Source organism: Aptenodytes patagonicus, chromosome 2 (genome assembly GCF_965638725.1).
Source record: "Aptenodytes patagonicus chromosome 2, bAptPat1.pri.cur, whole genome shotgun sequence".
Classification (NCBI taxonomy): domain Eukaryota; kingdom Metazoa; phylum Chordata; class Aves; order Sphenisciformes; family Spheniscidae; genus Aptenodytes; species Aptenodytes patagonicus.
In genome coordinates this window covers 65608025-65634576 of record NC_134950.1, presented here as the reverse complement: position 1 = coordinate 65634576, position 26552 = coordinate 65608025, and the positions used below count along the sequence as shown (strand labels likewise).

Below are 26552 nucleotides of genomic sequence, written 5' to 3'. Positions count from 1 at the left end.
AATCAAACCAACTTCTAGGCACTTGGTTACAGAGCTCTCACCGTGATGAGCACCGTGTGAGTGAGCACTAGCTTCAATAGTTTTAGTGTAATCAAGTAATTTACTACATGCTTAAACTTGAGCAGACAAGCCTAACCTTTGTTTCTGGAAGCATTTTTAGGACACAAAACACTAACAGCTTTCAGGGAACCGGCCATAGGATGTTCAACTTTTCCTGAACTAGAAATCCAGGTTCCCAAATTTAAAAGCTCCAAGGAGAAAATGACCATGACTGCAGCAACAAGCAAAACAAAGCCAACATAAATGTGAAACATTATAAGTATGAAGCTTTTTTTCCTTCCTCTGCTTAGATTACCTGCTAAAGAGAAAGAGGGAAAACACAAATAGAGCCATGTTCTAAAAGAATATGCTGCAAGTAGAGTTCCCCATCATGCCTAAAATATCCTCTGAAGCTTCATTTCCCAATGGGGGGGGGGGGGAGTAATGAAATAATAACAGTGCAGAGAAGGGCAGCACAAACTCTAACTGTCCAAATCCAGTTACCAAAAGCTTTTGCTCAGCTGCCCAGTGTGACCTTCCTGCTCCCAAAAAGATGTCACCACTAGAAAACTGATGCTACCAACACAGTTTATAAGAGGGATCGGGGTGGGAAATCAAATCTTGACACTTATTACCTTTTCATTTTGATATGAAGCAATTGAGAATTGAAAATGCATTTCATTTTAACAGATGATTAAATACTAAATGTTTATCTATGTGCTTTACACTATGATTTAAACATCAATTTGCTGCAGATCCAAGTATTCAGTTTTTTGTTCAGTTACCCATTGAATGAGGCCATGACCACAATTGTAAGTACTTCCTGACAAGATTAAGTAATTGCAATGTTGATACAGACAACGCAGGGTACAAAGAACTATTCAAGTACATGCTAAAAAAGAAAAAAAACCCACGCTTATTTTTGAGGACAAAGTAAGAAAGTATTAAACTGGGGAAATATACTCAAATCAGTTGTACTTATTACCTATGGAAGTAAAAAAATGCTTTTCTGCTTAATAATAATTTATGGAAGGCCTAAAAGGAATTGAGTGCACAGTAGTTGCATACATTGAACAGTTTTTCAACTGTAGGTCTCTCATTGAGCTAAAGTACTGACCAAACTTATACCAAGCTAGCTATACCTAAATAACAAGAGAATAACCACCTCTAGATCACAACAGCCCTTTGGAGGATCCAGATATTGCTTCTCTAACTGTGGTTTTCTGATTCTTATACACTATTATTTTTCTTCGTTCACTAAACCATAGTAGAAACTATCACAATTAGTCTGAAGTAAAACAATCAGGTCTATATTCTCAGCTGGTGTAAGTCAGCATATTGTCCGTATGTTCAAAAATGCTACAGCAATTAATAGCAGAGGAGGATGAAGCCTTTGAAGTGCAAGCTTACCCTGAAAAGGTTTATGAGCACTGTTTGGGATACAGAAAAAAGATCAGATAAAAATTATGTTGTTTAACTGCAGTACAGCTTTATTTATATAACTTGGGAAATACCAAGAAATTACTTCAGTGATGAGTGCCACAAGCCCATCCTTAACTGTTTGCACGCAGCAGCCGCGGGTCCTTTGCCTTGCTGCACCTCCACAGCAGGTTCCCAGCCCAGCACTGAGACCTGACCACTCTTCCTTTGCATGGCCTGGGGAAGAACAGCATTTTTTTCTTTTCTGTGCGAGACAATTTGCAATCTCAAACCAATTCTCCATCTTCTTTATAGGATACTTTCCTCTCAGACCATCTGATTTATCAGAGAACCTGTCCAGCAGTGAACTAATACCTGCATTGGAAATTTCCACTATCAAGGTTGTATGAGGATAATTAGGGGGTTTCTCCATGGACAAAAATTCATACATTCAAGACTTATTAATAAGTAGGGGACTGGTGGCTCCACACCATACTCGCTTCTGACACGCTTCATGCCCATTTAAAGCCATCCTATAATTTGATTTAAACCTTAAAGTGCTGTCACACCTAGATCAACCTCTGACAGAAATCGCAAGCCACTTTCAGCCAGAGATACAGTAATCACCAGAGGTGGATGTTTCCCAGCTGTCACAGGCAGGTATCAGCAGTCTCAGAACATGCCTTTTCTGCCACACCAGTGCAGATTCAGCTCATCTCCACTAGCCACCCGCACACCTCAGAAAAGATGGCTGATTATTTGCATACAGTGTCTGCAGGCTTAGCCTTACTTCTCGGCATTTGTTCACAAACTCTTCAATAGAAGTTCATCCTGCTCTGTGCTCTACCAAAAATCCCAGATTGCAAACCCAGTTCTGGCATCCAACCTTGTCTTCAACTCAACTGTATTGCATCAATTAAGGATTTTTTCAAGTGTTTAGGAAAAAAAAATGTATTTCCCTTATTTTATCTTTGTAAACTGTTTGTAGTCACAACTACAAACTAGTTGCTAGGCAAGTGAAAAATGCAAAACACAAATCTCATACGTGCTGCCACTAATTTCAGTATGAAATTAAAATAGTCACATATGTAATACAAATATGCAAAGGAACCTTATGCCCCAGCCTTCTTGCATAATTCCTCCAGTTCTCCAAGTCAACAGTAAATAGAAACACTTATCTCTGCCTTCATTTCATGTTAAACTTCTAGCACACAGACAAGGGATGCACTCTGCTTCATTTACAGGCAGTACTCCTAATGAAGTCAACAGCCTCACATCTCTCCCCACAACTAATAACAAGTATTATCAAGGCAATAGCTCCTCGGCTGCACAGCACAAGTTAGGTGTAGCAACAATTAATGTTGTAAATTTACCAGTTTCATCTCTACCTCGCATCTGAGTTTTCATGAAAATAATCTCCTCCTGCACGCCCTTCCCAGAGTTAGATTTGCCTCTGTCCCACCTCCATATAAACTGTGTCAAAATATCACTACATGGGAGTATGCACCAGCATGAAACCATAATCCAGAAAGAATTCTCTGTGAAAGAAAACAACTATGAGGCGGTTGCTGTTGTTTTTCTAAAGTCACCTCTATATTAATTAATCTAAGGAACTAAATTGCCTTCAATTTCTTTTAGTTCTCTCTTAAAGTTGCCTGTAGGACAAGAGCACGTCTTCTGAGGTAGACACTTAGTGCCTATTGTCACTACTTTTTGCTGGGACCACAGTCAGAGACTTGCTGAGCTGTGGTCAGTTCTCCACATCTCAGACATGACCTAGACCACAACACTGAACCATGTCTCTGTTTCTCCCCACTATGATCTTTGCTCAGATAACACAGCATCAGTAGCATATGCCTCAGCTTCCTTGATCGGAGAGTAGTGCCTCACACCCAAAGGGAGCTGTGGGCAGACCTCTTTCTCAGCTTCCTGCGTGGATTTATTGGACAAACGACTACCACTACTTGAAGGATGCATTCAGCATACCATAAGCCTCCTCTAGGCAAAAGGAGCCTATAGTGCTTCCTCTGCTGTAAGCTCCTCCTCTGAAAACCCCTTCTCAGATTTGCCACAGGACAGGAGGACAATGGCAAAGCAACAAACTAGTCACAAATCTGGGTGGTCCTAATCCTCAGCCTGCATAAGCCAATTCACCTCTGCTCTCATCAAAGCCACTACACTAATTAAGGGCTAGCCTACAGTTGGTATTAATATGGAAACCGATGCATCAGAGAAGGCAGCAGCAGCACTCCGAGTTTGTACAGATCCAGTGGCCACATGATACATAAGGTTAAATGGGCTTCTTTTTGCAAAATTAGTCTTTGATCAAACCTTAGTCTGGCACAGGGATCGTCATCAGGAGCAAAGAATCAGCATCTGGAATTTGATTAAATCAACTGGTAACCAAAAACACATTCTAGATGTATCAAGTAACCCTCTGCAGCCACGGCATCTTAAGCACATGCTTAAGTCTAACTCCTACTTATTAGTGTGACTAAGTCTTTTGATATCAATGTAATGCTGGCAAACTCATATAGCAGAAGTGAAGAAGAACAGCTCTTGAACTACCTTATTCATGGAACAACAAGACTAAAACCAATGCAAGATGCAACCTCTCGTGCTTTTCCTTCCACCTTCACCTTTTAAAGATTCCAGTTACATTTTTACAAGTAACAGATCTCTAAAGCGCAACAATACATCACCACTTAATGTACTGCATAAATAAACCAGAAAGGATTTATATAGGCTCTGAGACTGCACCGATGGTATCGCCAGGTACGACACAGCAGACCACCAGAGCACAGGATCAAGCCCAAGCTAAGCAGACAGCAGTCAAATCTTCAGTATTTCCGTAGTTTAAAACCCAGCTCTGTCAAACAGCTCTCTCTTACCATCATATTTGATGTTCAGAATGAAGCTGTTCTAACTCAAAAGTGGGTTGACTTTTTGTAACATAAATCTTTTGTTAATGTTCATATAAATCAAGTATAGCTGAACAGATTCTTAAAGGATATGACCAAAAATTAATTTGCCACATTAGCTTCAGGTTAACAAATTCTTCTGCTTGGAGACAGTCATACATTACCTAACACATTTTAAGGTTCTTTGCTGCACGCTGCTGTTCCTAAGTTTTGGAAAGAAACCTGTTGTGGCCTCACCATTTGTGCACAGAAAAAGCTAAGCTCAGTAATTCTACTGGAAATATTAGCTAAGACTTTAACACAGTGCTTTTCTTCAATAATTTTCCAAGTATCCGAAAGAAGTGAAACATGCTTTTGAGATCTTCAAAAGCAAAATGTTTATGTTACATGTGCTACATCTGCATAGGCCAAATATCCAAATCTTTACAAAATATATGAGGGGACACACATATTTTTAAATTACAAGTGCGCAATACACAATACTTTGGCTGTGTCACAGAAACCAATATAGCTAACAATTCTGCTCTTTCATGCGTTGGGATTTCCAAATGGTCAGAATCATGGAGTTTTTGTTTCAAAATTTAATCTAATTTAAGAGACATGCCACAGTCACAATTCAGCACCATCTCACTACCTATAAAGAAAAAAAATACAAAAAATGAGAAAAGTACCACTTCTTGAGCTGCCGCCATCATTTTTTACCAGATAACAACAGAGATTTTTGTATTCTTCCTACAATGCTTTTTTGTATATTGATATAGTATTTGCTACAGATCTATACAAAAGCATCAGTCATTTGCGGACAGAAGATCTTTTCTTTGACGGAAGTAGAGAACATTTTGATTGAGTGTTTTCTCTATTTTTTTTTTGCTCTGGTCCAAAAAATAGTATATAATTCCTCTATGCGAAAAGGTGGAGACAGTGCAGTTAAGATTTTCAATGTAAGACTTGGATTGCCCTAATCCTCAGATGAAATTTAGAAAGTAGTAATCTTAAATTAAGACCACAAGGACAAGCAATTTAGTGATGATCCATAAACCTGTAATGAACTGCAAAGTTCCTTAACTTGATGTTCAATACATTTTTATTTACTTCTCATTTTGGTCATATGCCAGCTCTTTAAGGGAAAGGGTATGGATGTGTACAGAAGAACCCAAAGAAAGTATATTTACAAGTACTAAATGCCACTTTGGTTTTTATTTTTTATGCTAATCCTGGCATTAGAATTCCCAAAGTACTTCTCAGTCAGCGGATTATCATCTCCAAGTATTCAATACCCAATCTGCAGTGTTTGTAAAGGATGTGACATATGGAAAACAGAGTTTCTTTTTTTTCCCAGTAAAAATTCCCCTTTTTCAGACAATTAATTCTTTCAGTGAAATCATGGATACAATGAAGCAAAATCATTTTAATGAGCTCCTTAAATAGCCTGCACAAAACTGAATGTGAACAACTCATCTCAACATATGACCTTTCTGTCAAATAAACAACTTCTTATTTTCAAGGGCATAACATCCTTCCTAAATCAAATCATAGGTCTGCCTTATGGCCTTACAAAGTTACCTCACTTCCTTCAGAGAGACTAATCCAAGAGAATAGTCTCCTCAATAATGGAATACAGAAGACAATATGGTTGTTGGTTCAAATGGAACAAAGATTACCTGTATTTTGAGGAGTATTTGATGCTAACCATTACAAACATGTATTTTCCCTTGCAGCTCAAGAATGCTGGAACTTCGAGCTTTACATCGTGAGCCTCTTCTTCATGTAAAGCCATTCATTTTCCTAGGGCACGAGAACCTCCACAGGAGACTTCCAAACAAGCTACAGGCTTTCAAAGACTAAAGACTTTGAAACTTCCACACTGATGTATCTACAATAGTTAAAGTAACAAAATAAAAAGCCCACTGATAGTCATCACTTGAGTATCACTGAAAATGGCAAGTTATCTGTACCCATTAATTTCATTTTCTCGCAGACATCAGAAAGAACTGTAACAGCATCACAGGGAAATGCACCCTGCATTACGACTCACATCCTTCTTGCTTCTGCTTCCAAAGCACTGAAAGTCATTGGGGGGGGGTGTATGTAGGAAATTGCCAACATAAAGGAAGTTCTTATGAATTCCTGACATAAAGAATACGTTCTTTAATTCACACACCCCCCAAAAAAAAGAAGAGAAAAAGGGAAGGCTCCCTAGTCCATCATCCACTCACTTCAGAAACAGCCAAATGCTGCTAAATGCAGCAATGACCACCAATTAGATCAGCTTTCAAGAGGGAGTCAAAAAATAAAGACATGGATACACACTCATTTCAAGTGCTGTCAGAATCAATAGGCATGTCTAAGACAGAGAATAAGAGGAAATGCACTAGTATCTCCTAAAAAGTATTGAACAACCCCCAGATTTTCAATTTTTGAAAATTTAAAAAGGTCTATATTTTTGAATTGTAAATTCAAATAATTTTTACTGTTTCCAGAGTGAGGCATACATATAACAATAGCAATAAAAATATGCAACAGAAACTTCTGAGGATCCAGGAAAGATTGTATTCGTATAGCACTGTGATATTTATGGATGAAAAGCACTGTTTAAGTAGTCTCAAAACACTTTAGAGAATTTATCAGGTCCATGAAGGAAACTTACAGGAAAGAAATGTTCATTTTTCACATACAGTAATGAGTCCCACAGTTTGTGGGAAATCTCAGAATGACATGGTTTCATGCGAGATGCAATTCTCACCAACTTCACCAATTAAAGCTAGAGAAAAGCAAAAAGTAAATGCAATTTGAATCTCTTTTCTACCGTAGGCTGTGGGACCCTCTTATGTATAGTGGACCACACTGGAATTCATCAGAGGAAGTGCATAGGCACCATCTCATACTGACACCTGAAAAAAAATGTTGGAAGTCTCAACTTTTTCCTGCACTTTGGCAGCAAAAGATAACACTAAGTTGAAATTGCTGTTACTTAGAAACTGGATCTTGTAATTTTTTTCCCTAGAAACCTGGTCCTAAAAGCCCTGACTCCTTTAAGACATAAGGAGTAAGAATTTCCTAAACTGCTATTCAATACTTGCCAAGATTTACTGAAATTTCATCAAATTTTGCTCAAAATTAAACCTAAAAGACAACAAAAAAGATGGCTTTGTTGGCCCCTTGTTTTATACTACCGTATCACATGAAAAGCAACAAGAAGCCTCCGTCATCACAGCCTGGGACACATTTGTCTACTAACGCAGCATGAGCAGGCTCGAGGGGGTAGCAGCAGCAGCACAGGTGAAAAGGCCAACACAAATGGCCAGCTCTCTGCCAGCTGACAGCCCAGAACACTTTTTCTGTTTTTTAGTAAGTTGAATCAAGATGCAGAAGGGAAGTAGGAACTAGAAAAAACTGCAGAGAAGTGAGGCGGGGGGGGAGTGTAAAAAATGCATTGTTTTGCATTGAAATGTTCTCATTTTTTATATAACAAAAAAATTTAAAAGAAGATATTGAGCATTTTCCAGTTATTTATTACACAGCTATTCACTGAGCAATAGCTCACTGAAGATAAAAAAAGAACCTAGCCAATACCATTTTAAATTAAAGGTAGGCTGATAATAGTTTGGATGTGTTTTATCCACATTTAATGCAAGTATGCCAAACAGCCAGAGCTAAATAAATAATTTTTAAAAAAACAAACATGTTTAATGTTAAGTTAGGACACCAAAACTGTAGAAAAGGCATAAAAAGGAGGAAGGGTGGCAGAAGATAGAAAGGTCAATTCAACATGCTTTAAATACTAGTATTTTCTGAGTAATCATTTTAATTGCCTTGCCTGTAGCTCTTTACTGACATTCTACTAAGGTAAACCAGGCCCACATGGTTTAGCTTACTGTATCTATCTCCATCTTTTGAATGACTGGGGCAAAGAATGCATGTAATAATTTGTGTGTATATGCACACGCTTCTCAGTGTTACTGTGCGTCTTGTTTTCCTCCTGTCAGCAGCTTATTCAAGTAGCTCAGCTGAAAAGAGCTGCATGAGTTTTTGGCTGAATAGGTAACATAAGGAGTTAGGATTATTTGTGTGGTAGGTTAACAAAGTTTCCAGAGAAGAATACAAAGTGTACATATGTTTCTAAAGAAAAGGAGAAATTAATAAAAATAAAAGCATTCTGATGACACCTGGTGGCCACTGCACACAAGGAATTAATTGCAATTCATCTGAGAAAAGCAGATCAAACAGAAATGTGTTACATGTTTCTTTGGCAAGCATATCTACAGAAATGACAGCTGATATTATTATCAATTAGAATATATACTCATTGAAACATGTATGTTTACATATCTGCATATATTTGTATTATCGGTATTAATGCATGTAGACATACTCAACAATCTGAACTATTAGCTTATTCTATAAAGACAAAACCTGGTTTTCTGTACAATAAAATAGACGTGAGCACACTGGAAGTATTTCAGCTCAATCCTATGAGACATATGAAACCCAGACTTTCTTTTCAGTTTTTGTCTTCCAGCTTGATTGCTTAAATAAGGCAGAGGGCGATGGGGGAGAAGCAGAGTGGAAGCAGAGGGCTGCCTCGCACCAGGGTGCGCTTGGAAGGTCTCTATGCTATAGATGCTGCCCCAAATCCCTGCCACAACACGTTAGTCCTCCAGCACACTTCGGCAAAGCGTAAGCAGCAGCCTTCACTTCTTTCTATCATTGGATGTCTAACCAAAATAAATTAATATCCATCATTAGAAATTAGTATAAAAAGGTGATAGCTGTACACAGGTCTCAGCTACAGAGGGGATAAACCCTTAACATGCAGGGGAAAAGCTGCATGTCAAATCACACCTTTTCTCCTTAATGGTTTCTTATAATAGGTGCAAGCAATCACAACAGTGCTGCCATCTCCTCCGCAACACATAGGGGTTTTTTTTCTCCCCGATAACCTTAGATGGTCATCACTAAGACTTAAACCATGCATAGCTGTGCAAAGCTTGGCTTCCTCCGGAATAACTGTTATTCGCCTTCAGGTGAACAAACCCATGCTTCAGCTGAAGTCGCTGAACACCTTTTAAAGCTACGTACTTCTGCACTCTAAATAGTTCAGGGGGTTACCATTGAATTTTATTCTAATTTCCATCACTGTCTGTGTCAAGATGGAAACCAATACAAGACAGCAATGGGAGGTGTACAGGTGTGACAGTGGCATCGTGAGTCCAAGCACTGGCAATATGAGATGATACAAAAATTACTCATGACTTCTGCGGTGCCTGTGATACCAGTCAAGAGCTACTATTATTGCACAACGTGAAGCCTCTTCCCTTCCCCATCCCCAATCCCTTCACCGGAGCTAAGCCACGTAGCTACAAAAGGTGCCTTCACTCCAGCAGATGACAGAAGAGAGGCTGAAAGCCGAGCAGGCTCCCACTTCTCCCCAGCAAAACGCACTCTTGATCAGTGGACAGAGAGCAGAGGGGAACGAGGGAGGAGGCAGTGCTATAGCAAAGGGCTCTGTACACCCAGCAGAAAAGGACCGGGGATGCCTCAGTAGCATCCATCTTGGACCGTGGCCCATACAGTAAAACCACACCTCCCCAGGACGGGTCCTAGCCAGCTAGAATTGAAGGAGGGAAGAAACTGAGGAGGAGAAGGGACAGCCCCTTGCTGACACCACCACCACCTATAAAACCCCCATTTACCTGTTGTCCAAAGCATTCACAGTACTGATACTTTGGGAACAACTATCATGAAGGTTTCAAATGCCACTGCTTATCAATAGTACCCATTTCCCCCCACGTCTATTTGTTTCAATACAACAAATTTGGTGCCTACCTAAATCGGTCATTGAAATTCAGCTATCTTCCAGAACTAGCGATGTGCCTAAGCATGTGCACAGTGTCAGCAGGATTCCTCCTAGGCTTGATGTGAGGCACACGTGTTCAAGTACATCCCCAAACAAGGACTCACCTGGCAATTAAAATTTTCATTTCTCCTGCAGGAATGGTGCATGCAGTGCAATGTCAGGAACAGTTGCGCTGGGGACCAACGCCTTCCCTAATATCTACAAAAATTATACAGCTTCATTCTGTTATATATAAGAACTGCACCTTGCTTACTAGTTTTCTGTTACTTGGGTATCTAGTGCATTATTTTGAAGCACACCATATAACAGCTACACAAGACTACAGTGCATTTTCTTCAGTTGTTGGTTTATCACAAACTCAAATCTCCAGTCAGCACCCACACTATCAAACAGCTCCCCAGGAAATATCAGCGATGGAGCCCAAGGCGAGGGGAGTCTCCTCCTCCCCCCGGAGCCCCGCAGCCACACAGAGCCACTGCTAACCTGGCCATCGGCTGGCATGATCAGGGTGGCACCGCAACCCTCCTCCTCCACAGAGTGGGAAGATATGTGCCGGTCAACTCGGTGGCCCCATCCTTTGCCTCCTGCTCCCCAAATCCCTCCTGGGCAGGGAGTACAGCATGCCGCCGGACCCTTCCTGGACATGGCTCCCGGCATCACAGGAGGTCGCAGCAGGACGACACGGCGCCTCCCCAGGCAAGGGGTCCTCAGGAGTTGGCTGAGGACTGCAACTTCTGCATGTGGCCTCTGTATTTCCTTGTTACATCACTCTCTCTCGGGAACGAGTTAGGAGAGTGTTATTGCTAAAAATACTACTAATTCCCTGAAAAGCACCGAGTTAAAATCAATCCCACAAACTTTCCTGAGATCAATAGGTTTTAATGAACACAGAAAACATACTCTGTGGCAACCACCGGCACCTACCCGGAGACTGAGCTAGAGTAAGAAATTACACCTGCTCCAACGCTTCCCTGGGAGAAAAAATTGACATATTACTAAGCAGGCTATCGCTCAGCTCAAACGCCCCCAGGATCTGAGGGACCACAAGCTCACCCTTATGGGTGACCTGCGTGTGATTTACCACGGCAGAGCGCAGCCAGGACACAAAGTCAGTTTTCCCCACCGCAGACAGGGCAGGGTTTCGGTGCTCTGCTCTCATCTGACCAAGCAGCCCAAATCGCAGACCTAGCCCATTCCTCTGATGGAGCAATGCGGGCGTGGAAAGCAGACTGCAAGCCAAACGGGCTGCTTCCTACAGCAAAGGGTGCTGGCGTAGCCCGTTTTTCTCTCAGGTGGTAAAAGAATATTTAGTCCTGTGTTTCCATCATCAATAGTCATTTTCCTGGTATTCGTCCTGTGAAAACACTTTTAACAAGTGCTACAGGACTTTTTTTCCTGGCTATAATCATCAATGGAAAAGAGACAACAGTCTAAAATTAAAGCTTACAGACAACAGGAGCAAAAATGTTTTTATGTCTTTTACAGTGAAACCTAATATTAAGTGTGCCATTCCATCTTGTATTTTCCAGAAGACTCGAGCATTATATCCTATTTTTTCCAAGCACTATGATTCAGATTTTCACTTTCCGGTAAATTCCATAAACATTTGATAATCAAATGCAACTTCTGTTTTGTCGGCTCTGCAGCCTTCCTCATTCTAAAGCACCAAATCCTTTCGCTTTTTATGTGAAGCAGGAAAGGAATTCACTTATAACAGTAGCCATGTAATTCCATTTACAATTTAAAATATTGTTTTGTCGCATATGCACCATTTTTCCAGAATCGAATAACCGATATTATTTCTAGAAACTAAACAATACAGAAGATTTTACTGGTTAAACCCCTGTAACAGCACAAATCACAGCAATATAAATATGCAAAGGTTCTTATTACAACCATTATACTTTTCTCATCAAACTCATTCTGCATTATTGTGCTAAGGAGATCTAAGTATTCTTAAATGCAGGTACAATGGAAAAAATAAATAAATACCCCCTTAACGGCTATAAATTCCTCACAGAATCCTCCCCCCCTCAAATGCCTACACTTGGACTCTCAACTGCTTAGTAGGCATCCTAATGCCACTACCTGTGTTTTAAATTACTCAAATACCTACAAACACCTAAATCCAACTGAAGTCACTGGGAATAGGGCATTTGAAAGTCAAGATATTTCTTTAGGTGCTTAAAAAGGATTAGGAAAGTAATGTCAGATATCCAGATTTCATTATTTTATCCTCAACACTTGTTACTTAGAATTGAACAAAATGACATAAAACCACATTTTTGTAATTAGGGGGTTTTTTATCTTGAAAACTCAACAATTAAGAATGCTTAGCTGCATTAATAACTCCTTCTCTAGAATGCTTCAAATGAAAAATTAAGTTATATTAGACTATTTTTAATAACCTGTAGAGTTTAAAAGTGCCCAATTATAAATGAAAAAAGGACTACAGAATAAAGGTAGCATATGCACAAATCCAATGCTATTAAAAGGCAGACACATGAGATCTCATGTATCTTGTGCCATTTGTAAAAAGGTTGTTTTATTATCAGTGTAACTAATCACAATGAAGCCATCTCTTACAACCAAAGACATTATAATGAATTTTCTTTACAGCTACAGAGAAATGCGATTTGCTGTTCCATATCAAACTAGAACAGGCTGTATAAATTCTTCTTCATATTTATTGTTAAATGTAATTTTTATCTATAAAATCAGCCATGAAATATTAAAAACTGAAACAACAGAATTTATATCCTTTACTTAATTTAGTTTAAACGGTCTATTCACTAAAGAGAGGCAAAAAAGGTTACATATGTATTATAGCGCACCCTCCCCTCTCCCCCCTAAGCGTTTCCATTATAAACCCCCTAGTTTTTGGAATTTATAACTCGGCTGTAAAAATTCACTTCATATTTAGAGTTGGTATACTTTTCCTTTTATAAATTAAAAAAAAAAAAAAAAAAATCTGTTCCAGGAGGAAGGCAAGAAAGGATGTGAGAGAAGGAGAAAAGCAATCAGACTAAAAACGTTAATGCTCAGCCACTTAGATCAGTAAATAAGGGCCATCTACTGTAATTCAGACCCAGCTTCCACCCCGAGGAACCGGCAGGAGATGGTCAGCTGGCTGCACCGCAGCCCCTGGGCGGATGGGCGCCAGGTACCGACCTCCAGCTGCTGCTGACCTGGGCCAGGTTCAGGCTGGCAGACTGGGGAGGAAAACCTCCCCATCCTACTGCTATCTCCTGGAGTCACCTGTACAACTGGGAATCGGACACACTGAAAATGAGTGAGAATGGCAAGAAGCATTAAAATAGTCTGCGTCGGAGAAAAGACAGGACAAAACAAACCAGCACATCTTAAAAACGAACAATAGACAAAATAGCATGTAAAAAAGGGCTTCTCCCAATTAAAAGGCCTAAGACTTGAGAATTCAGGAACTGGAGATTGGACAACGTATAGTGAAATGAAAACTGCGACAGAAAGATAAAGGCAGCCAAAAAACTTCAGAAGTTCATGGAAGCCAAAGGATTAAAGGGTATAAAAAGGGCTTGCTTTAATACAGCATGGAAAACAATTCATACATGAGAAGGTAGATTCCAAAATGAAGCATGAAATAAGGCAACAAGAGACAAGCAACCTACGACCTTAAGGTGTAGGCTACAACCTAGGCTATTTCCTACTACCAGTATCTTATTTTCAGCTTTCCCCTAGAGCACAACAAAAAGCACTAAAGCAAAATGTACCTTCATTTTCAGAGTCCCCATTTTACAGTCTGAAAGAATAGAAAAAAGTAGCACGGGAGCAAACCCCTGCTTTGGTTCTCACAATGCAGCTGGTGAGTTAGTCAAGCTGGCAGGAGCAGCAAGCAAGCTACACCGGGGAGCTGCCCGCAGTCACTGGTGGCAAAGACCTGAAGTCCAGAGATGCTCATGGTTACCCCAGGTGATGCTGCACTCCTTCCTTTAGAGGAAACCAAAGCCATGGGTTCAAACGCAGCCTTTACCTAGTCCGTAACTAACTGTATTCATCAGAAAAGGCGCGCTCTCAGCAATTCTTTAACTACAGTTCACTAGGCCAATGTACATAGTTTGCAACCTATCCCCGGAACAATAAAAATGAGTAATGTTTACAAACTCATTGGTTCTCCACAGTGATTCAGGTTTGGAGATGGTCACGGTTAAAAAAAATAGCCTTCGCATGAAGATCCTTTGCTGAACTAAATTAGTCTGGCACACACAGACAGCAGAGGGTATTTCCGAAATATGTATAAACAAAAAAAACGCGGTAGAAAGGTATTACCTACACACCCTCCTGCCACACACTCAAAAAAGGTACATGAGCAAAAAGAACTACAAAGTAAGAATTTTAAGGATCTAGTAGACATTGATATTGTAATTATTTTGATTTCATAATTTGATTTGCAACAGAGATGAATAGTGAGGAGCAAGAGAAAGAATGAGAAAGTTGGTGCTCTATGACAAACACATCCATAAAACAACCAGACTCAACAGCAAAGGCTGCAATTGTAAAATCAGTTAACAGTTTATGGAGTTTATGCCAGATCACCAAAAGGAAAAAGATGAAGGAAAATGGAAAGCTGAACCAGGCAACAAGGATGCTCTAAGGGTTCGGGTGGCTCTATGAAACAAAAATCTGCACTCAATTCCAAAAATTCAACAGTCCAAAATTACTTAAGCCTGTATCCACCAGGGATGTCAGGCACTACTGAAATGTTCAATGCCAAGCTTTAAAATGTCTGGAACAGAAAGTGAGACCTGGAGTCCTAAGTTAGGTACTGGTATCTCACATAAAATACACAGGCAGAAGAAAAAAACCAGCTCCTGCTCAACCCACGGGGGACAGCCTCCTCAGTTAGAGGAGAAAGACAGCGAGCACAAGTCCTGAACCCACAAAATGAGAGTCGTTGGGCCTAGCAACCTGGACAAAAGGAAGAAAACATTGGCTCTGCTGAGCTACTGCCGCACTGTTCAACTCTCACGAATCTGGAAAGCCTTGATGTTGCACCTACGGCATGCCAGCTGTCCCAGCGTCCAGAAGCAGGCACCTAAGCAAAGCCCCCTCCTCCAAACCTACCAGAGCTGCTCAGTATGTCCCCTACTTCTGAAAACAGAGCACAGCTTCAAGCCTGCACATCTCATGCAGGGATTAGTAAGTTTTCATGATGATTCAGTAAAATCCACATTCACTCTAAGAGTACTTCTATTTTTTATGTTAAAAAGTGCATTGACACTAAGATTTTCTATTAAAATTCATTACATTTATTTACAGTAAAAATGTATTCATTACAAAAACAGGTATTGACCAAACATAAGCAAACACATACTAGTTGTGCTACCCTTCAGCTGTTACTTAGTGGAAAGACATCAAAAGTGCATTATGAGCATTTTGTAGAATCATTCAAATAAGTACCTAAGAGAAAAACCTCAGAAATATTGCATTTAATAATAAGGCATATTTTACAAAGCACTGGAATTTGGGGAAGTACTAGTCTTGAAAACGTTCCTTTAAATTACCATTATTTGGAATGACTGGCATGACTCTATTATCTATACATTTTTACATTGCTTTATCCAGCCAGCTGACTACATCATTAAAAATATACAGGACTGAGCTTCAGTTTGACCTGCGGTGACTCTTATATGTATTCTCAAAATTAACACAAGCACCGAATGCTACTAATCTTCAACTTGTAATAACTGATCAAAGAATACTGCCCTGTAATTCACTACAAGCTAAAATCATAGTGCTGAACTGTGCATTTTCAAACAAGTGGTTTATAGCTCTAGATTTAAAATGCAAAGTTTCCATTATATTTAATAATTAAAATGCATGCTGTGTTATGGTTACATTTGGTGACTGGATTAGTAGTACCCCAACTGAGTTAAACAATGCCTTTTTCCTATTAGAGTTCATATTACCATATTATCTATTTGTTTAAGAAAAGGAAGAAAAAAAGCACAGCAAGGAAGAAGGAATAAAAAAGAAATATGAATATCAAACATACTGAAAGACAGTGAGGACCAAGACAGCGAGAAGACCTGGTATCAGCAAAATCTACACTAGCTGAACACGGAAAAGCTGAAATATCTGTGCATTTAAAGTATGAAAACTTTTTTAAGAAAAAGAATATTCTCCATTTGTCAATAAGGGTTCTCATTCAAAATAAAAGATTTAAAGCTCAGTCTTGTTTTCCTAGAGGCAGTCTCTACAAATTTAGGGAATACAGACATCACTGTCAAAGAGCGGACTCTCTCAGGCTGTCAACTTCTTAATCAGGGTCTGACTTCACTGGGAAGTGTGAAATTATGTAATTATTTACGCTTGGCAATTCTGATGGCTTAAACACCTCCAGCACTATGAACATCATCTTTTACAAAGCAAAATTCCTACTGCAATTTTATTTTAGGGAATATACCATTATTCTTCTCTGCACTTTCTAGGTGGTTTATTCAAACAAAATTTAAATATTATGTGAAGTATTTCTCCTCTCTCAAAACAGATACCATTGAGCTTAGAAACTTAATTTACAAGGATGAAAAATAATTAAAAAATAAAATCAACATGAAACCATGGCCACAGTGATATCAACTGAAGTTTCTCAGCACTGTCAGTTACATTAGGTGTCACCCAAAACTCTGTAATTAAAAGTCCAATGACCTTTGAGTACTTATAACGAATTTATAAATAAAATATTATTTGACCCCATGAAAAGACACACTCCTTACATTTATGCACTTCCATACAACATTTAAGTATAAACTTCAGAGATTAACTTTGTTTTCATTTAAAGTATATTTTAGTTATCTTGGTATCAGCAGCAGATTTGAAGACAGGCTTGTGTGCCTGAAAGCGTGCCTACTTCTCCATCTATAGTACTTGGTGTAATGTACTACCTCTGCCTGTATGCCGCATCCTCCGATATCTACCCCCTGATAGGGTATTTACCCTTTGCATCCAAAATACAAAGGTACCCATTCTCTGACAAAAAAAGTTTATTCAACAGTGTACCCCAAAATACACTGTATTGATACCAGCAACGTCTAAAATCAGGACGATGTGAACAAAGAAAAAGAGCAGGTATCCCTGCAAGTTAACCTCCACCTGCAAAGCTCAGCATGTTTTTCACCTGGAAACAGAAACCAAGTAGCCCAAACAGAGCTGGCAAAATGCATTGCCAGGTTTTCACTTGTCTTCTCCGAAGAACTGTCTCCTGCACCTAATAACCTTGTACCCAAGTAAGATTCCTCAGTTTTGAGAGAAGGAGCTCCTTACATCATCAGATGTCTGCTTCGGAGCGGCAGAAGGGACACCTCCAACGTCAGACCTACGTCACCTTTCTCTTCAGCCCCTTCCCCTCCTTCCTTCCTCAGGTTGCCATCCCTATTGCAAACTCCTTGGGCAACACAAAGAAAATCAGACAGGGAACAAAGGCTACATACAACCCTCTGCAGATATCATCAGAGGCACACACAAAGAAGTCAAAGAAAACATTTGTCAAGAATTTTCAACCTACCTAGACTTGGAATGGCTCTCAAATTCACAAGTCTGTAGCTTTGACAATTGAAGTCTAATCAGAAACAACCAAAAAAAAGAATGTTTCTTCATACAATATATCTGCAAAGTTCCCGGTACCAACAAGTAACACTGTATTACAAAACCTCTGCTCAAAAACCAAGCTCTGTTTTTTGGGGTAAGATTTGGACACAAAAAAAAAAAATCCCATTTTATTTCTTTGGTTTTGTATGCACAAATTATGAGATGGAGAGCTTGTGTCAGGTTCTGATTTTGATCATTTTGACGCAAATTGAAAAAATTCTGTTAAACTAAATGGAGATATTCCGATTTATAGTCAAGTAAATGACATCAAATTCTAGTCCCAGGTTTTCTTTCCTTCCTGATTAAATTACATTAATGTACACTCAAAACAAAGCAACTACTGCTAGTCCTATTTTTTTCAGCAGAATAACTTAACTGTTAACAAAACACCACATACACATATACATGAAGTCATCAGGGTTCTTTCATATGTCTGCCATCTATTTGAAGCCTCACAATAACAAGGCTTATAGCAACATTATAGTATGTGGGCACCAACATATCGCCCTAAATGTAGAACAGCAGCAAACCTGCTTCCTCTAAGGACCTATAGGCTACTGGTTTTCCCCAAAATACTTTTCATTAACTTGATACATATATGAGAGATCAAAAAACACAACACACGTGTCTTCTTACATGGAACGCCCCAGGAAAAGGCCCAAAAACTAAATATTGCATCTTCACATTGCTAAAAGGTTTGACATAGTATTTATTGCCATATTACCCCTAATTAGCAGTTTAAGCTTGTTAACAAGAACAGTTCTTTTCATTTAAGGTAAACAGGAATTATCTTTCCATTGTATAGGTAAAACTTGTAAATAGGACAGCTCATACATTCTAAGATGAAAGTAACTAGGAAACGATTCATTAAGGCTTGGGTTATAAATTCAAAACATGAAGCATAACGTGCTTAAAGAAGAAGGTTTTATTTTTAAAAGCATTCATTAGGCTCTCATCTCCAAGCCTCAGACTTGTAAATAATTTAAAATGAAAATGCGAACAACAGGGTGAAAAAAAAACAAATGCAATTCAAATCATTCCACTGTTGTACCAATAAAACTGAAAACAATAGAAAAGAAGTTGGCAGATTTTGAAGACAACATCCAGAAAACATTTTTATGTACTGTATCTTTGAACTTAGATATTATGCTAGCATGGGATCCAATCAAAAAAAAATTAGCTGTGACTTATAACAATCAGGCTGTGCCCAGTAAAGGATACACATCCTAAACTAGTAATTTTTAGTATTCATTGCACTTTATTCTGCAGCTGCCAAAACAAACAAACAAGCTGCAGCTTACGGATGCTTTCAGATTTTTTTGTTTTTTCCATTTTGACTTTTCAGCAATGTATATCCTATTAACAATTTATATGACATAAGGCGAGAACCCCCTTCCCTTTAGAGAGTAAGATAAATCTAGGTTTGCCTCACATGGGGAACAGGAAAAGAAACAGCCTTTACTTCATTGGCATTGAAAACAGGAAGTGAAGATGACAAAAGTAACAAATCAAACAGAAAACAAAACACAAGGATCGCTGCTGCCCTTGCTGCATAGCCAGTGTCTCGAATCCAACGTCAATACACCCCTGCAGAAGGTGTGTTACACAGCAAGGAACTCGGACAGAGCAACATTTTGCCTTCATTGTATTTCTGGAGTTTGCTATCCTTTTCCCAAGTACCTGGAACTATCCAACATAAATGTAACATATGATTTCACTTAAACATTCAATGGAAGACAAGCGCGCAACAGGCCTTTCTTTCTCCTTGTAAACAGACCACATGGGACTGCAAAATGCAAAAGTGACGTATTTCTATGCCCAAGAACCATCTTGGGGAGAAAGATGGGCACGTATGCTAAGCATCACATGAACGTCAAAACATGCTCCTCAGAAGCCTTGAGCTTACTGCCCGCACCCCACGCACCAGGAAATCTGGGGCTTTTCCGCCACGTGGGATTTCCTGCGCAGGTGCAGAACGCGAGCAGGAAACCCGGCACTTCCAGTGAGCTCTGGGCATACCGCAAGCTTGCGACTCAGCTGCAGCACACACACCTTACAGCCAGCACGGTGCTTCCTAGAGGCACCAAACCCCCACAGGCAGCACGTGAGCAGCGAGTCTGATGCTTCCTCACGTGAACTGAGCCCACTAGGTCACCCCTGTTCATGCTTTTCCCTCGAGCACAGAAGTGGGTGATGCCAACATGCTACATACCACCGGTACAGGTAAAGTAAGCAAGTCTCCTCCTGCTGAGGCGTGTCTTAAAACCAACACTGGGTGGACTATCTCATACGTTTATAGCAAATGTTTATAGCAAACATGTTCTGCTAACTTACCAAAAGCAAACAAACCCAACCACTAACCCACCGAACAGAAACGCGTGCAGGCCACAGGCTCTTCTAGAACAAGCCCAAGCTTGAAAACCTGCCTTAAGAGAGAACTCACACGTACAGAAGTATAAAGCCATACCAGAGCTCTTAAGGCCATCCAAATGGCACCAGAATAAGTTTGTTTCTGTCTTTGCTTAAATTAGAATTTTTGTCAGGACCTCCACGCTTCTCAAACTTCTTGCCGGAATGTTTCCTACAGAAATATTTGTGTACTGCATAACTGTATGGATTCCGTAATAAAAATATCACATGAAACAATGATTTCTATATAAATTGATGACTTAGTATTACTATTTGGATGAGTTTTGTTACACCTTGTAATTGCAGTGAATTTTAACATCTATATGTATTTTTTAAATCTTTGTACCTGTATTTTGAGAGAGACTTTTGAAATACCAAATATGGGGCTAAAGACAGCCAGAAATTTTCTTTTTAATTACAATGAGACAAAGATATACCAAACAGGAAAGCATCTATATATGTTTGCAGCAAACCAGTAATCTAGAGAGATGTATACATCCAGATCTAGACACTGAAATACTGCAGACCCTAACTACTCTGCATGCCTTGGCCATTACATATGCCACACACACATAACAGCTTATATTTTTAGACTCAGAAGGGCAGAGGCAATTAAAATTTATGCCTGTACCACTAAGGACAGAAGGAAACTAAGAAAACTTGCAGCCTCCTAGCCCAGTTAAGTATAACACACAATGTCATAGACAGTAGTTCAGTAGCAGGCCAGACTACTCAGAAAAAAGGTCAGCCTGCTGTAGAACAAACAAAACAAAACAAAGCAAAGCAAAAAATCAGCAATCAACAACTCTGCTAATGCAGGACTGGAAAGCAGTCATGAGTCATGCAAACAAGCATTTTACTTTTGGAACATCGTTACTGCCCCTTTCTAAATGGCACTTAGGTTATTTCTTCATAAAGAAGCGTGTGAATTGGCTAGCACTGTAATTTTCCTTTTCCTTTTGAGGAAAGAAGGTAACTGGACTTCTTTCTGCTCTAAAGCTATATATTGCTGCCGTTTTGTACGTTTGGGACACAACCTTCTTTCATCTTCAGCAGAAGAACTGAAATTAAGTAAAATAAGAAAACTTCCATGTATACTTAACAAAAACACCTAGAATGGGCTATAGACTCTTCTGTAACTACAGACCCTTCACTGGCAGATGGCAGAAACAGGATCACCAGAATCCATAGCTGTAGAGCAGCAGGGCAGGTACAGTTCCCCTGTTTTAAACATACAACTTCTTTCTGCGAAGCAAAAGACGCCTTTGGAATTTCTGCAGGTGAGAAATTAGAGATTGCAAGAACTTCATCATCTTTACATTTTTTGCTTCTTCACTGGTTTTATACACACAGGCTAATAAACACTCTGAGCTTATGTCTTAGCACAGGCCGAAGTGACAAAAATAAAAATGTACTCAGTTTAGAAGAAAAGTAGGTATAGGTGTATTTCATTTAAACTTTCATACGCTTTGTGTAATGCCGTAAGAATGTCCACTGCAAAGGCAGACAGACCAAAGATTAAACCGCTCCGACGTTACCAGGGAGATGTCACGTGAGCTTTGACACCCTGGGCCAGGCAACATTTAAGCGGTTTGCAATGCCACCTCCCGTGCGGCCCTACTCCTAATTCATTCTCTCCAAGACATCCACAGTCAATCCTATGCCTCTTACTAGCGCTAAGCATCACCAGCGAGGCGTACCGCTCATTTCCCACACGCATCTGTGTCCACCAAGAACCGCTGTCGTTCATTCTGCTCATCCCACTCAAGTCGTTTCCTGCGGGGGGAGCGGCGCTTCCACGCCTCTGCTGCCACTGGCCAGGCACGGTATGCAGCTGCACCTTGGGCACCGGGCGGCTGCGCTACCCCGAGCTAGCAAGGCCAACACAAAACAATACCTTCCTGGGGTAGGAGCATAGCCGAGAGTGCTCCGCTGGCCCGCTGTTGACTATTAATCCGTCAAAATTAAAGTACCATTTCTGTTTAACTCCTTCTATAATAGAAAGCACAGAATAGAGACCACTGCGCCTAGTGGCCGGTTTTGTGAACAACGGAGCAGCTATTCTTTCCCCACCACCACAACCGTTGTAAAAAAAAAAAAAAAAAAAAAAAAAAGGTTGTCACCGAAAGAATAGCAGCCACTACATCTGTTGAGTCGTGTCATCCTGTCTTCGCTCCCCAATCCCTATTTTTGGTGACGTGCTCGCTTCAAAAGAATAACGTATACTCCCGGATGCGCAATCTAAAAAGCGAACATAGTAATTTTAACATGCACCATAATACTGCAGCATTAATTTGAATGAACGACTAGACCAGACATATCTTTAACCAGTGTTTTTATTTGAGTGATGGATCACCCATCCAGTGCAGCCTTTTTGTTTCCCCAAGAAAGAGAATATTTAAGTTCCAAACCACCTTAGGAAATTCAAATGTAGGAGCCGCTCAGCAATTCCAGTTCAACCACATTTCATATGCCAATGTGTCTGTAAATTTTAGCTCACGCACAAACCCACAAGTCTGTATACATTCAAAAGAGTAAAAAGGCAATTAGGCAAAGCAAAGCTATGTTTTTCTTGATGTTGTGCACACTAATACAAAAATGCTGTTCTTCATTACAAAAGGCTGGTTTTAATGGAGTATTGTGACTGACATCTGCTTCACACACTTTCTTTCTCCAAGTAATGTTTTTCTATAAAAGGAGACAGCACAGCTTAAGTTTTAAAAAAGTTTCTAACACAGAAAACTTTTGTGCAAATAAAATAGAAATTTTTGATGCTGTTACTATACAATAGTTCCTACAGAAGAATAGTAAGGGATTGGCTCAATGTTTTTAACTCGGGTCGTTTGAATTACATTTCCCAAAACGCTAATAAAACTGACATGTTTGAACATACTGAAGAAGTCACAGTCCATCATCACGCTGTCACATCAGTGCATTTGACTTTTTTAAAATGTATGGATTATACAATTACTGCCAGGCTCCATATTTTATATATAAAAGCTACAATCTGATTATATGTCCATGCTGAAATAATTTATGAAATAAGGGTGGAATGACTGTAATGTTACTTCTATGATGAATGTAACTTGCTGTGAATAGTCTAGGAGATTGCAGGAGAGACCAAACTGAAGCCTGTAATTGTCTTCATCTTTCATGAAGAGGTGTGACCTGGGGAAAATAATACATCCCAACATCCAAAGCACCAGCCTCATGCAAACATCTTGATTATTCATGTTCTGATATAGGAACGGAAAAAGAAAATTTATAGTCTTCACAGGCCACACCTTTAGATTATTAAGGTAAGAATCACAGCGAATTACATCCAATGCTTAAATTATACGTTAGTCTGTTATTGTTTTGCACCATCAGCAAATCACTCCTGCCACCTATTACCCTTGCACTTTTGGATTCCCATTATTTACTGCTCCCTAGGTGTTACCATCATGTTGAGTATGATATAGATGAACATGAATACATGACAAACCCAAGGTCTTGCAAGTCTGTATCAGGACAGCTACACAAAGAAGAAAAGAGGGTATAGGAAAACAAGAATTAAAACTATGCAAATTCTGAGATCACCACTGGCTACAGCATGCAGATCACAAATTAAATGCTTTTTCCTTTTCTTTCTCCTTAACTAACACTACATTTAAGATGAACATTGTGGTTCACAGGCCACACTAATTATTTGAAGGAGCAACAGGAAACCTGCCATAACAAGCCAAATTAAACAAGATGATAACCTATCCCCCATGGGCCACCTAGAAGAGCTAGTTTTGGTTTAATGGTCTTTTCCACTGAAGATGCACACCTTTTAGAAACGTATTAAGAAACTGCTACGCTATTTATGCGAATTCGCTTTCCTTAGTGCGATCTGACGGGTGGACTTTCAGGGGACCAACTCCCCAGAGACGACAAAACCATGTTGAAAATCGCAAGATCGTGAGAGTGCCGAAGGTGATCGTGACTCAGAGAGCGCTCCGTTCGGCGATTTAAGCAGAGTGAAGGGAAAACGGCTACAATTGCTTTTTTTACCACTTGCAAGAACGCTCACAAAGCTCCTGCAGTCGCACGCGTGGCCGCTCACTGCCACCCGCACAACTTCTCAAGCTCATCCACACTTACGCTACAACGACCTTCGGGAAAGGAGGGGAAAGTAAGAAAACGTGGGGCTTGAGCCGCGAAAAGCATTCAAGGTAGAGCCGAACCACGCCAAAAGTCACGCCTTCCTGGCTGCGCGGGGCCAGGCCAAGCTACGGCCCCGGCGGGGTATGGCACCGTAACCCCACGGCACCGCAGGCCGCAGCTCGGCGCCGGGCCGAGCCGGGCCGGGCCGGGGGCGCGGGAGCCGGCCCCCGCCCCAACTCGCCCCCACCCCGCTGCGCCTGCGCAGACGCCGCACTGACGGCGGTCACGCACACGCGCGACCGCCGCCGCGCAGCGGTTATGGGGCGCCGCCCGGTGCCGTCCCCGCGGGGCGCCAGCTGACGAAGCCAGCGCCCCCCGCCGGCGTCCCCTCGTTGCCCCAGCCGATGAGGGAGCCGCGGGCGGCGGCGGCGGGCGCCACGGCCCCGCCGCAGCCAGCCCCGCCCGCCCTCACGGCCCGCGCATGCGCCGCGGCCCCGGCGAGCCCCGCTGCGGGGGGAAAGGGGCGCCCCCACCGAACGCGCCCGCCGGAGCCGCAACGCAGCCGGCCGGGGCGCGCGCCCCTGCCCGCCGCGGCTCGCACGCGCGCCCCCGCCCCGGCCGACTCTCCCCGCTCCCCCTGCCCATCCCGCCGCTCTCCTCCCCCCCCCCCCCCCCCGCCGGCCGCCTGCGGCAGAGCGGAAGGGTAGAGCCGCGGCCCGGGCCGGCTGAGGCAGCCAATGGGCGCGCGGGGCGTTCTTCCCGCCCTCGGCGCCCCGGCCACTCGGCGGGCAGCGGGGGAGGAACTAGGGACGGGATTGGCTCGGCGGAGCGCTGCTGGCCGCCCGCCCACCAGGACCAAAAAAACGACGGTAGCACAGAGGCCCAAAAAGCCCGAGGGGAGACGCCGGCCCGACCGCCGGCCAACCGCGGCCCCGCGGCCCCATAAGCCCCCCCCGCGAGGGTCCGAAGCGGCAGCCCGCCCCGCGCCGCTGAACGGGGGAGCGAAGCGGCCGCGTCCCGTCCGGCGACGCTTACCGCGCGGGGGGAGCCGTCCGCCTCCGCTTGTGATGATCTTGGTCACAAGTGGCGCGCCGTAGATTCGCCGGTTTGCGTCACGCCCAGAGCGAGGCGCGCAGCGCGGGGAGGGAGGCGGGCGAGGCCCGCTCACGTGACGCGGCGCCGGGGCGGGAGCCGGCGGGGCGCTGCTCGAGCGCCCAGCCTCGCGTGCCGCCGCGGGCGCGAGGGGCTGCGCCCAACGGCCGCCGCGCGGGGGGGCGGGCCGGCGGGGGCGCGCCGCCGCCATCTTCCCCTGCCCGGGCCCGGCGGCGGCGGCGGGAGCACCGGCGCCCTGGGGCGCTCCTGTCCCCTGCTGCTGCCCGATCCACCCGGTTCCCTCGCCGGGAAGGGCCCGGGAGACAGGCTGCGTGGTGCTGAGGGAAGGCGGGAGCCCCGAGGGGTTGCCCGGGTTTGGCGCTGACCCGGGATGAGGGTGTGCGTGCCAGTGAGGCCGCAGCTCCGGGTCCCGGGCGGAGGAGGGCGGGCGGTGCTGGCAGGGGGCGGCAGATGCGGTATTTGAAGCGCTCAAAACTGCACCTTCGTTTGCGCCTGGCAAAGCTTCGCGTACGTGTGGCCTCTGCCACGGCAGCTCCTGGCGCTGGACTGCACGGTGACAAGCTTGTGCCACGCAGGGGTGTACGTGAAATAAACTGGTGTTTTACCGTCTCGTTTGGCACGGACAGTGGGTGAGAATCTGCTCTCGTCTATGTAAGGGATGCTTTGGAGGAGTGGGAAGGAACGGGTTAGATGAGACAGTGCACAGCAGTCATTCCCTAACACAACCGGTTGAAGGTGATACAAACTCTCCAAGGAATTGGCTGCACTTCTTTCGGAGTTTTTCAGAGGATACGGTTCAGAAGGGAAACGGCTGAATAAGGGAGAGAGGGAGGCAATTTGTAAAACATGTTGCGGTTTGTAAGCTGGTGAAGAAACCATAATACTGAAACACTTTCTATTCTCTCCCCCTTTTTAAAGCTAAGTCACATGATTAATAACAAAATTAAAGAAGCGTGCTCTAAAGCGTCTTTCAACATCTGTGGTGGAATGCAGTTGCTTTTTCCCAGTTGCTTATGATTTTAAAAACGCAGGTTTACCGTTTA

At 42.2% G+C, this 26552-nt stretch overlaps 1 protein-coding gene across 2 annotated transcripts in view; it reads right to left on the bottom strand.

The window, feature by feature from the left end:
• The window catches only part of ZNF407 (zinc finger protein 407), a 350620-nt gene extending 325113 nt beyond the window's left edge, over positions 1 to 25507 (bottom strand). Inside the window, exon 1 of one of the 2 annotated variants that reach the window (XM_076330088.1) lies at positions 25432 to 25507. The gene's annotated coding sequence lies outside the window, so the exon portion shown is untranslated. Of the gene's footprint in view, positions 1 to 21208; positions 21283 to 25431 lie in introns of those variants that run through there. The other variant, XM_076330089.1, reaches the window with a different exon arrangement.
• Positions 25508 to 26552: the final 1045 nt, after the last annotated feature.